The sequence below is a fragment of the Pectinophora gossypiella genome, chromosome 15 (genome assembly GCF_024362695.1).
Source record: "Pectinophora gossypiella chromosome 15, ilPecGoss1.1, whole genome shotgun sequence".
Lineage (NCBI taxonomy): Eukaryota > Metazoa > Arthropoda > Insecta > Lepidoptera > Gelechiidae > Pectinophora > Pectinophora gossypiella.
The window spans coordinates 5,001,052-5,012,638 of NC_065418.1; the positions used below are offsets into that span (position 1 = coordinate 5,001,052).

General features: G+C 36.9%; 1 long non-coding RNA gene across 1 annotated transcript; it reads right to left on the reverse strand.

Annotated features, from left to right (window-relative positions):
* Nucleotides 1–8,296: 8,296 nt before the first annotated feature.
* On the reverse strand, nt 8,297–10,799 carry LOC126373257 (uncharacterized). The gene is made up of 3 exons (XR_007567290.1): nt 10,652–10,799; nt 9,276–9,447; nt 8,297–8,559 (listed from the first exon to the last, which is right to left on the reverse strand). It is a non-coding gene; the product is annotated as an uncharacterized LOC126373257 (long non-coding RNA).
* Nucleotides 10,800–11,587: the final 788 nt, after the last annotated feature.

Consider the following 11,587-nt stretch of genomic DNA (forward strand, 5'->3'; position numbering starts at 1 on the left):
TCATCTCCCTAGCATTATCCCGTTTTTCACAGGGTCCGCTTACCTAACTTGAAGATTTGACAGGTCCGGTTTTTTTCCGAAACGACTGCCTGACTGTCCAAAACTACGTATATGAAGGTACCAGTTAGTACCAACTATTAGTTACAAATAAACTCTATAAATGTGTGCAGTTTGTTCTCACTGCATAGGTGACCAGCCATCCTGATCCTAGAATGGCGCGTCACCTAAAAAAGTAGATTATTTTCTTTAAATCAAGGGTACCAACTGTCTGACGATCGGTACCAACTGGTAGCAATTGAGCACTAACTTTTAATAATTACTTCGATGTAAAATTAGGGTAGTGACAGGCCATCCTGACGGTTACTTTTTCCAACCATCTTTTTCGCGCCCCATCGTCAATTGACATCTTTTCTTGTTTTCTAAAAATGTCCGCCATTATGTTTCTTTTTAAAGGACTGGACCATAGAGTTTTGGCCAAAGGAGTATTACTTCGTTCGGCGACAACATAAAGTCCATCCAATAAGCTAATGACTTCCATAAGTACCTAACAGTTAAATTGGGAAATTAAATTCTGGAGAAACTACCATTTGTCCTTCTTTTAGTGTAATATTTCTTTCTTTTATTGTTTTGTTTCTGCTTTCTATGTGTAACACTGTCGTTTTTTTTTTGTACTCTTTATTTATTTTTTAAAATTTATTGTGCGGGTACTCGCGTTTCACCGATCGGCGTGGGTTGAAAATCAGTGTTGCCCTCTGGGTAAATTTTCACTGAACCCTGGCCTTTTTTGGTGAACTGCGGCACCCATATACCTTTATGTTTTCCAACTACTTAAATATTAATGTTAATGTGTGTATATTTTAATGTTGTAAATGTATATGTGTGTCGTAGATTTTACCTAAATAAACTTTATTATTATTATTATTATTATTGTATGTCTTTTTCATATCTCAATGTTGTAAATGTATATGTGTGTCGTAGATTTTACCTAAATAAACTTTATTATTATTATTATTATTATTGTATGTCTTTTTCATATCTCCTTTTTTTTGAAGGCGTGGACTTTTGGAAGGCGTGCGTGGGGCCGAAGCCAACACGTAGAGGCCCCTTAAGACAGTTTAATCTAAATGTGGTGTGACACCAACCGGCGATTATCCCTGTATGCACTATGGGAGTGCACCCAAAGACAATCCCCGGTTCGTGTTATTATTATTATTATTATTTGTAGACGTTTGGAGGGCGTCAAAACGAACTACTTCGTTGGAGTTAAACTTGTCACCAACTCCCCTTAATGAGGGACTTTCCAGGCTACGTTCCCTAAAAAAATGTAGATGGCGCTGTTCAGATTGAACGTGATAATTATCTATTTTCTCATTACTCGGGGTATATAATTATTCAAAAATATATCAAATCAAATATACTTTATTGCACACAACATACAAAACAAATTTACAAAAATGGATGATAGATACAGTACAATCTGGTAGCCTTATTGTTAAGCAGCAATTTATTCCAGGCAACCAGACAAAAATTATAAAAATAAATAAATATATGAATATATTGTAAAGACAGAGACATAATTATATAAAAATAATTGTTGCTTGATATTTGGATCGCATACGCATACAATTACGTTGCTAACTATATTGATTCATTTTATTTTGATCTGAATAATAATGGGTGAAAATTGTGTTAAGCCTGGGTCATCATTTATACTCAAAAACAAAGATAAAACTTGTTTAAGTATGTGTGTTATCCATTAACAGGTAAAACAAAGGCAAATCTGTACAGCGCCATCTATATTTTTTTCGGAATCGTAGCCTGGAAAGTCCCTCATTATTCGTTGGTATCTCTCGCCACAATACTCGCTCCTAAATTAATTTTCAGCTTGGAACTTCGACGTACGTTCGTCCCATTAGACGGATATTGACTCGGGATCTCAAACGACTCATATAATCTGGACCTCAAGCGTGTACCTCCCTTTAAACCTATCTAAGACCGACTTAGTTAAGTCAACCCTGGGTGAAAGTTTTGTTTTGATACATGTAAATATTCATCCCGTATAAGCCTAACTTCGTATAGACAATTTGGTCTAGATGCTTGTTAGTCTTTGTAAAGATACACACGTTATTATTATTCCTAAACTTACTTTTGCAAAGAAAGACACTTGCATTTTTACTTCACACTCAGTGGTCAGCGTTGGGCTCACGATCCGGAGGTCCCGGGTTCGAATCCCGGTGGTGGAGACATCATAAAAATCATTGTTTTAAGTTTAAACCGCGTTTAAATGCGGTAAGAACCCGTTATTATGTGTTTTAATCATAAAAATCACTTTGTTAACCATTTCATAGTATTTCCGATGGGAATACGCGCATCAACACAGGCGGCCACGTGGTTCAGCTCTATGTGCGCGTGCGCTCACCACAGAGATGCGCTAGCGTCTGACGCTGTGACGCGGTCAGTGACCGCGCGCGCGCGGCTTCTTTGTCCTTTGTTAAAAGCTAACGACCATAAAATAGAAAATATTTGATGTTTTTTTTTACAGAAATGGAATCAGTAAATGATATTTGTGTTCTTTTTTAAAGTGATAAAATAATCACCCACATAATCAGTAAATGATACATAATATGATCACGCCTATTTCTTGCTGACGTAGAGACCACGAAATCACACTTACTAAGTACTGACTTGACACACCACTTTCTCTTCTTCCACTCTCATCAAAGTCTTCAAGCGTGCTCGCCCGTTTGGCGATATATAGACCAATTCTATTGGCTCCTGAATTTCCTCGCACGCGATATAACGGATGTTATACTACAGCTACTAAACGCAGACAGATAATATAAACGCCCTCAAATTAGCACCCAAACCAGAATTGATGGCATTACCCGCGGCACATATCTTGAATTTAATTAGTTAAGGAAAGTTCACTTGAAGAGGGATCCGTCCAACTTCCCTTACTAATTTACTTAATTAAATGTCAGCTTGTTTAGGCATTATGAAAATTGATGACGAGATACATTTGTCAACGGGATGTGGAGCCAGTTCTCATTGGCACACCCATACAAAAACACTTCGTACAAAAAACCTCACAGGCGCTACACATTGACGTAATCATACACGCACATCTGTGTATGTGAAGTCATACGATTGAAGATTGATTCCCATATTCAACAATTATAAATAATATTTATTTGAATTCCGCATGAACAAAAAAACAAATAATGTCTAAACTGCGATCATTATATTTGATAAGGCGTGTACACCACCACACTTTTACATCACGCGGGAAAAGGAAATTCGAGGCAAGAAAAACATTTCCTGTTCCTAACGACAGTTACTTAAAAAATAAAACATGCGAAGATGGTATTTTAGTGAGTATTCCGAACCTCATATTTCTAACTAAGAATATAGCAGTAATTTAATATTATCTTTATTTCTTTGAATAGAAAAACAGACTCACTTATAATAATAAAGCAAACTTAGCAGAAAACACGTCACCTGAAGGCAGATTGTTATCCGTAGTCAATTTATTGCCAAATGTTACGATTGCTACGAACTACGACAGCTACACGTCGGTTCGTAGCAAGTTCGCGTAGCGCGACTACGCTTCCTGTTTGGCGACGTAGCCTTATTTATTACCTCTGATAAAGGGACGTTGTCCGAGTTTCTAACTTTTGCTCATACCGTGGAATTCCCAGACCAGTTGGAATATGCCTGTTCGCAAAACAAAGTTTCTACTTACGAATCTAGACCGGTAAGGTTTTATTTATAGACGTGTGTGTCTTCTTACATTTGATGCTTTGTAGGTCTGAACCAAAGGCCTATGGGAACATTATAGTAAAAATTATATTGCTATCAAGTGTAACGAGTTATTCTGCAATATTGAACATAAAATGACATTAAGTATCGCACTAAGTACCCTTCCAGATAAATATATCGTCAACATTTAGATGTTATATGTGATATGATGATGTTGTGTTTAGTGTTTATATCTATCTGGAAGGGTTATAAAATGGTAGATACTATAAGAAAAAAAATGTTCAGTTTCTTGCAAAGTAATAAATTAACTGGTGGCACATAAGATCTCCTGGTTACATGTCGTTTCTGTAATAGACCAAAAAACACCTACAAAAACATAAATTTTATAGTTATGACAACTAATGGTTCTTAATTTCACCACTGTTTACACATAATTCTCTGGGCTCAGTGACTGCACTTTTGCTCTTTGCTTGTACATGAATATATGAAGATGTTCCGATTCCAAGTGCCCGCGAAAGTGTTGTTTAATATGTCACCTCACCATCTTCAAAGTATCTCGCGAATTTAGAACTGAAAAACAAACACCCGACCGTGATTTGTTCCCGATTCCGCATATTAAGAAAATTTATTAAATCTTTGTGTTAACTTCTTATACGCTCGCTTTAATACACAACCGCATTTATAACTTGTATGCAATTCGGTTTTCTGATAGCCTATAATCTCTATTTATTCCTTCCCATAAATACTTATCTATTGCCTAAATATTGCAAATTAAACTATTATCATAAGACAAATAACCTATATAAATATCACTGCTGGGTAAATACCTCCCCTCAATCAACCATATTAAACAAACAAGTATTATCATAATAAATAAATAAAAAGATTTACAAAACTTTTACTGAAATAGGAAGTAAAACGAAAGGTACAATGCCTTGAACAATTCAATCAATTTGAAGTTAAAATAATTTCGTCTAACAATGAAATCTTAATTGTACTTTTCATTTTCCTCGCTTTGTTTCGATGTCTATTGTGATTGATTTGTATAACTTAAATGGGTTCGAGGGAAATGAACTTAAAGAATTGAAGTGGTTGAAATTTTGGTTCATTCTATAACCACGTTCCCGTCGAAAGTTTGATACGAGACAGTCAATAAATCTTGTGGAAGTTTACGAACTACAATTAGTCTAGATTGCGGTTGTCGCGGACACAACAGACGATTAATTCCGAACCGTAAAGCTGTCGGTTTGTATACGTCTCGATATTGATTGGATATCAAGTTACTATGGAGAGAAATGTGTTACTCGTACACACGTGCCTCCCTAGAGTTGTGTATAGAGGTGTGCCGTTTCTCGGAATGTTCCGGCAGTAAGAAGGCGCAAAACTAATCTAAAAAGAGCTTTATCACCCTGTAGCAAAAAATATCCCAGTACAAGAAAAAATAATTTGAATAAGAAAAACAGCCTGTCTAAAGGTAAGGTCTTCTTCTACCGTGTTAGTTGTGAGGTAAGTACCAACCTCATCAACCCTGGTGTCAGGGTTACTATTGAGCCACCAAAGGCCCCTGACATGGCTCATATAACGACTACTTACTTACATAAATATTAACCGGGGCCAATGGCTTAACGTGCCTTCCGAAGCACGGATCATCTTACTTTCGGACAATCAGGTGATCAGCCTATAATGTCGTAACCAAACTAAGGACCACAAAGTAATTTTTGTGATTTGTCCCTACCGAGAAGCGAACCTAATGTAAGCTGTATGTAAGGTATTAAAGTGTTTTTACAACATTCCCTGGAATGGCACGACACTTGTTACGTAGCTTATAAGATAATAAGTATTTAGTAAGGTTTTGACGAGACCTGTGGCGGACGCCTAGCCTTGTTGGTTTTTTTAATAATTAAAAAAATATCATAACACCTGACAGTAAGTAATGATGCTCTTTGGAACAACTGCCTAAAGCCTGATGAAGAACACACTATATTATATTGGTATAAAAGAACCTGCAGAAAAAAAGGGAAAAATTTCCCATACAATTAAAGTTGGATACAATATAAAAAGTCAAAGGAATCAAATAGGGTAAGTTAGTACATTGATTAACCACTTGATTGATTGTAAAATTTCGGAGTTACCATTTATTTTAAAGTATTTTCAAAACAAATCAAACAAATGTAGGATTAACTACTTGGCCGGACAAATGGGGAGCGCTGAAGGCTCTCACCCGGTTTTTATTCACCAATACATAACATAAGCTCACGACTATATCCCGATTGGGGTAGTCACAGGCACCACACTTTCTGTTAGACCAACGTGATAGGTGGTGACCCGTATCGCTGTCTATCATCGTCGAGTAAACTGTGTTAGTGAGAACTGTCGGTGCAAGTCCGGTACCGATGTTCGACCCAGCACTCCCCGTATGAGAAAACCACATGACCTGTTTTTTTTGACGTGACTTATTGTAGATTTACCGCAGATGGCAGTAACTACTTGGTCGGACAACTGGACCACAGTGACTATTATCAAAATCAAATCAAAAATGTAAATAGTTTATTTGCTTTAAATAGTACATCATATAAAATATAACCCCGTTATTGGGACTTCCTAGTAAGCCTCAAGTAAAGACCTGTGTCAGGAAGCCCCGATCTTCCTAATCGGTATTACAACTTTGATAGTACATATACCTGTAATGAGAGTTGTAAGATTGAATAAATAAGATTGATCTATTTATTTCCTTTAACAATAATAATCAACGTTTAAATAAAAGTTAAAGAGAAATACTTATGATATAAGATGTGTGTGTGTGTGCGTGTCTGTGTGTGTATGTGTGTGTGTGTTGTGTGTGTGTTTTATATGTATAAGATAAACCAAGCCTTGTTATTGTTACTTGAATCTCAGAGTTTCTATAAACTAAAACTGCTATAATGGTTCACTTCGGCTATTGTGTTACCTACCCGTATTATTATAAGAAATTGTTGAATATCCTGGACCTCCCCGAAAGTTGGGTCATTTCCGGGGTAACCTAACCTTATCCCTGGAATTATGATAAATTAATATAGTTTTGGATAAAGGAAGGATTTAGCCTGAGTGGTAACTCAGTAAGTAAAAGCCGATTACTAATTTGCTTCTTGTTCACAGAGTCGCGAAAGCGGGATTAGCGCGACGGGTGCGGAATTTTGTATGAAATATTTTTTTTATACAACACCCCTATATCCCCGAAGGGGTAGGCAGATGTGTATAGTATTCACCCACTCCTCGCCCGCTATGTTTAAGTCCTATTAGAAGGGGACGAGCCTATTGCCATTAACCAGGCATAAATCCTATAAAACCAGCCTTTACCCGTGGTCCCGGTGGGTTGACCCATTGCCGGGTCCACGGGTAATTTTCATTACCCGTGGTTCCATGACATTAGTGATTGATCCCTGGACTTCTGACTGTATCGATAGAAAATTAAACATGAACATACGATACGTACAAAACATACCATGAACTTATTTAAGATTAAATACAAATCCATCTAACAGCATAATAGGTACGTCAAATAAATCACATATTATAAAGAGAGTAACCTAAAAAAAAATTGTAAGTAAAAAAATTTCACGAACATAATGCGTCTCCTAAACGTTTTAAAAAAATTATCAAAAATTAAAAAGTATAGTCCGGTTAGAACCAGAACAAAATTATCAATTGAAAATGATCAGTTCATAACCGATACACTTATGGAATTGATTACTGGTGAAATATCAGTTGGATACGCTTTGGAAATGTTGAGATAGTCATTATTTTTTTTTATTTATTTAACATCATTGGGTCTAGTATGAGTATATTTTTGTTCTTAAGGATGGAATTATTTTATTTCAATGAGTAAATTTTGTTTGTAGCTGATGGTTTTCATTTTCTATCGATAGTCAGAAGTCCAGGGATCAATCACTAATGCCATGGAACCACGGGTAATGAAAATTACCCACGGACCCGGTAATGGGTCGACCCACCGGGACCACGGGTAAAGGCTGTATAAAACATGTGTTATCAAATAACCCATACTAATTCAGTGGTAGGTATGGAGTCCAAGCGACATTTTTTGAAAAGGCAGCTATGTGGTTTTCTCTGTAAGATAACGATATTTCCCCTATTCCCAGTTGCTTTACTGAGTAGTGTTACCAGTTGAACTACTGGGAATTTCCTTCCCAATAGACTTACTGAATAGTAAGACTTCGCTTTTCCCATTAATTTTACTTTGTCAAAATTTTTAAAACAAAGACTTCGTAATTGATAGACGGTAGCTTTATTAAATCTAAGAGATTTTTTTCAAGTTCATTTACGGATGACTCTTTAAGAGTCAAGTAAAGGTCGGCTTCTAACTTGCTGCCTGCTGGACTAGCGCGAATGGCGTGGCATTTTCTATGAAACCTTTACTTTTTATTTATTTTGATATGACTTATTATAGCTATGATTTGGTCGGAGTTTCTATACAACCCTTTTTTCTCGTATCTGTGTACACCAGGCTTACAGAAAGCAAACACGAATAAGAAAAGACAACTATTACAACAATATGACTTCAACATCTCTTTATGGAATAAATTAACATAAAATACATCGAGAACCTTCTTAATATACAATTATCATAATAAGATTATATGAAATAGTCTTCGTTATCTTCTTCTGTTGTTATTAACTGGAGGTTTTTTAATAAAGGTGCGATATATGACGTAAGCAAACAGTAGCAGTGCGGCCACGCCGAAGATGTTCGCGACGACGACACGGCTAGTTGGACAAGTCTTTGTTGCACTACACGAACCAAACCTGTAGAAGACGAAATATCCGTCAATAACCACGCATAGCAGGTAACTCCAAACCGTAAGTAATCGCTGAACATACTTACGGGTGTTTCTGGTGGCCATTGCCCGACAGCAGACTTCAAACAGTTGAATGTCAACGGGATGGCTATTTTGTTCGTGCGAGTAATAAAATTCATTCATACACACATTCTTTTTCTTTCCATTCCGGTGAATAAGAAAATGACGGGTATAACTTAAAATAAAATTAGGTATCTGCATTTTTTTGACGTGACTTATTGTAGATTTGCCGCAGATGGCATTAACTACTTGGCCGGACAAATGGGGAGCGCTGAGTGCTCACACTCTGTACAAAATTTAAGACAACAAGCTTGAGGACCACTTGGGCGCGAACCTCGGCTCAGGACGTCGTCTGAGAGGAAAATATTTGAAAGAATTAATCGACCCTAGCGAGTTGATAGCGATAAGCGCTGAATGAGGGAAATTGTCGACCACGCCGGCGGGGTCGGTATCGGAGTTCTGAAGTGTTTGTTGTCGCGAGGTCATTGGCCGCCTCTATGGCTAGAGTTATCGGGTCATCGGGATCGTATATTATGTCCTTCCTTTTCAGTACCGTCCCTAAGTGGGATGTACGTGTATGCAGGAATCGAGGCCATAGTATAAGTATAAGCTGTTGGGTTGGTGTTCTAAAAATAAATAAAATAGTTGGTGTAAAATAGTTACCTTAAAGAAAAATATCCCGAAATGAAGCATGTAGTAACTAGAAATATAGTGATGGACGCGTTATACAGAATCTCTATCTCAGCTCGAATCACTCCCTCCAAGATCTTCATCACCATGCCACACAGGTTGCTTATCAACTTACTTATTGTATCCATTAGTTACACCACTAACTCTGAAACAAGAACGCTATTTATATATTCACTTTAAAATAATTACTTACTACTTACACATTAAAAAAAACAAATATACTTTATTGCACCAAAATAAAAATAAATAATTACAAAAGACTCTTAACTAGGTACATGGTTAATGGCGGCATTTTCTGTCGATTGACATTGAGAAAATAACTACTTTTTTATCTATCCATATCTATTACAAAAAAAGCTGTATATCGCCAGAGGCGAACAGATTATCCACCAATAGAAGATACATTTTTATTTTGTGAAATATATTGCTGAATAAGAGTTTTGTGTCTTTTTGTTGTGTTTTTTTTGTTGTATCGTGACGTCCTGTACATATTAAATAAACTGAATTAAAACGGGTGTTAGTGACATCTTCAAACTTGGAGGGATGATTGAGACCATGAATTTAAGTTGACATCAAGTAGAATTTTCCGTCCGTTTTCAGTATGTCATCAATGGTTTCAGTTTGTGCAATAAAGATTATTATTATTTTTATATATATTTAAATCTCTCCGAAGAGGTATGGGTGGCACGGGCCGTAGCCAAGTGCTATTATTGGTTCAGTGATAAGAATTTCCTAACGATGCGACACGTATTCAAAATAACTGCTTTTTGAAGCAGTGCGTGTGTGGATGGGTGTATGTTGAGAGTGTGGAGACCGGTGTGGAGTGTTTTTGGTATAACGCCTGTAGTGGATAATATTATAGGTACTGTTTTAACAGCTCTTACTTGCCACTGGGTTTGAATTTCTATCGCAAGAGCGGTGTATTTGGCTTATTATTATATACGCGCACTTTGTACATATGTAATAGGATACATAACGTAACATAAGCTCTCTACTATATCGCAATTGGGGTAGTCAGAGCTACATCCATCGCAAGATGAACTAAGCACCCATACTTCACCGAGCTTTATGTTATACAAACGTGATAGGTGGTGAGCCGTATCGCCGACTAATAACGGTCGATCCAACAGTCATCATCATCATGTCCCTAGCATTGTCCCGTTATTTCACTGGGTCCGCTTACCTAGCCTGAAGATTTGACAGGTCCGGTTTTATTACAGAAGCGACTGCCTGTCTGACCTTCCAATCCGCGAAGGGAAAACCAGTACAATACAGGTTGAGCGAACAGTATTAGTGAAAATTGCATTTAAGATAAATTAATAACTCATTGGTACTAGGATATATCTTACCTAAGATATTATCTTGGTAATGATATAATAAATGCCGTATACAATAAGAGCACATCCCGACGCGACTCCGAGATGGATAGCTATCGTCTGAGTGTCTGGGCAACCTTCAGGAGTACACTGGGACCTGGGAAGAAAGGTTCACTACAAAAGGTAAAAAAGGAAAGGAGGAGGGGAGGAAGGTATACTTATTTTCATTTATTTATTCACGGTAACTGCACAGCTTATATTCAAATTCAAAAATATCTTTATTCAGTTAACGAACGTCTCATCCGCCTAAAACTACTGCTGCTTCTCGTGAGAAGCTATACAAGCTATACAAGTCGTGACTTGTATAGCCGGGAAAAAGAAGCCGGAAAAATCTCGGCAGGGCCTTAGACGTTCTTTAAAAAAATATATAAAACACTGTTTCACAATTTAGTAAATTGGCTGCCTAAAATCAACCAGACAGCTAATCTCATGCATTCATATCTTCTAGATAATCACTAATCTTATAATTACTGTAAACTTATAATTTTCGGTATAATTACTGTCTGAAACCTGGTAAAAGGTAAATCCTGAATGTCAGAGCAATCGGCTTACGATCTGGAGGTCCGGGTTTGATTCTCGATGGTGTAAATGTTGCTGCAGATTAGCCTTTTTTTCATTATAGATAAGCATTAGACCACAATCTCACCTAATGATAAGTCATAATAATATTTATATAATATCATTGTTTTCCCATTTTTCACGGAGTCCAAGCGGTAAGCACCTAACCTGAACATTTGACAAGACCAGTTTTTTTACAGAAACGACTGCCTGTCTGACCTTATAACCCGCGAAGGGATCCATCGGCCCAAAATGCATTTCTCGGCAATGTGGGTTTCCTCACGATGCTTTCCATCGCCGCTGAACACGTGATAATTATTTATGATCCAAACATGAATTCGATAATTATTA